At 36.3% G+C, this 2,060-nt stretch overlaps 1 non-coding gene across 1 annotated transcript; it reads right to left on the bottom strand.

Annotated features, from left to right (window-relative positions):
• Positions 1 to 1,577: 1,577 nt before the first annotated feature.
• Positions 1,578 to 1,650, bottom strand: TRNAK-CUU. The gene has a single exon. It is a non-coding gene; the product is annotated as a tRNA-Lys (tRNA).
• Positions 1,651 to 2,060: the final 410 nt, after the last annotated feature.

Genomic DNA, 2,060 nt, shown 5'->3' with positions numbered 1-2,060 from the left:
GATGCAGATGTTGCTAGTGGTAGTGGTACCAATGCTGACGGAAGGGCTTCAAAAAGAAATGCAGGTACTACTCGTGTTCGTGTATCACGAGAAGAGATTAATTTGGATGAACTCCTTTATGATCCTATTGATAGAAGGCGAATAACAGATTATATAGGCCACAAGCTATAAGATGAGATAAGGCGAAAATATTTGATTAGAGGTCCTTCTAGACCACATGCTAGTTCTAAGTATCCACAAAAGATCATAGCAGGGAAGCCACGCCGTTTTAATCATGAATGGTTCACTACATATGATTGGGTAGAGTATAGTGAGAAAGTGGATAGGTGTTTTTGTTTATACTGCTACTTGTTCGGAGACTGTATTCCAGGCCAAGGTGGGAATGATCGATGCATTTACAATACATGGTTTTTCTTGTTGGAACAAATCAGATAGGCTTCGGGATCATGTTGGTGGATGTAATAGTTTTCATAACACTGCAGTAAAAAGATGCAATAATTTGTTGAAAGAAGAACAATTAGTTGTTAGTGATCTTAGAAGGCAGACTAATGCAACCAAAGAAGAGCATAGAATTCGATTGAATACAACTATTACCGGTGTTCGCTATTTGTTGCATCAAGGATTATCATTCTGTGGCCATGATGAATCAGAACACTCCACAAATAGAGGAAATTTGTTAGAACTGGTAAAGGTTTTGGCATAGCAAAATGAGAAAGTAAAGAAGGTTGTTCTAGCCAATGCTCCTGAGAAAAATAAAATGGTGGCTCCAAAAGTTCAAATGGAAATTGCTAGCTGTTTTGCTGAGGTAATATTTTTGCTGTACAAATTATGTCACGTTGTGTTATCAGGTTATCTCAATTTCCTTTCATAAATAATTGTTCTTTCTTTCTTTATACAGATTATAGTAAAATCTATCGTTGCAGAAATTGGGAATGGTGTGTTTTGCTTAATGGTTGATGAGTCTGCTGATATTTTCAATAAGGAACAAATGGCCGTGGTTCTGCGATACGTCGGCAACTTGGGAGTAATAAAAGGAAGACTTATCGGTGTTGTCATGTCAAAGAGACGACAGTTGCTTGCTTGCAATCTAACATCGATTATCTATTTAACAAGTATGGATTAAGCTTAAAGAAAGTTAGAGGGCAAGGTTATGATGGAGCAAGCAATATGAGAGGTGAGTTTACTGCTTTGAGAGCTTTGGTCTTGAGAGAGAACAACTCAGCATATTGTGTTCAATGTTTTGCCCACCAATTACAACTAGTTATTGTGGCAGTAGCGAAAAAGAATGATGATATTAGTGACTTCTTTGACATGATTTCCCTTTTGATTAATGTTGTTGGAGCTTCTTGCAAGAGAAAAGATATGATTCGTGAAAGCCAACAGGAGAGGGTAAGAAAAGGCATAAGTAATGGGCATCTTAGCGGTGGAACGGAAATTCTCAGATAAGTTTCTAAATTAAATGTGTAGATCATGAATTGCATTTTAATTATTTGCTAAAAGATATCAATGGCTAAAACCAAAAAACGAAAACGGAAATGTTTAGAGACAAAAAAAAAAGAAAAGCAAAAAACTACGAACGCCCACCGTGGGGCTCGAACCCACGACCACAAGGTTAAGAGCCTTGCGCTCTACCGACTGAGCTAGACGGGCTTTTTCTTATTTATTTTCTACGATGCAAAAAGTTATGTTTGACGAAATTCCAAGGCAGATTTTTCTCTATTGGTCGCCAACATCTACAGATGAGAACATTGTCTACCTATGGATTTTGGCTTGTGGATCTTCTCCAATTCCTTTGTTAAAAAAACAAAAACACTCGAGCTTGGTCAAGACAAAGTCAGCAGCAGCTAAGGATGTGCTCCTTTCCTTAATTATTCTAATATTTTTTATCGACTATTGCATGCACGCTTCTGAAACTACTAAAGGGTGCATTTTTATAAATAATTTATATATAAAAGTTCATCATCTTAGGTTTCATTTTTCATTAGTTAATTTCATCGTTTACTCCATTAAATAGTTATTAAACATCATATTATTTTCTATTTCTCATATTCAGCTGGAAA

The sequence above is a fragment of the Oryza brachyantha genome, chromosome 11, assembly GCF_000231095.2.
Source record: "Oryza brachyantha chromosome 11, ObraRS2, whole genome shotgun sequence".
Taxonomy (NCBI): domain Eukaryota; kingdom Viridiplantae; phylum Streptophyta; class Magnoliopsida; order Poales; family Poaceae; genus Oryza; species Oryza brachyantha.
This window is presented reverse-complemented; position numbering and strand designations above follow the sequence as displayed.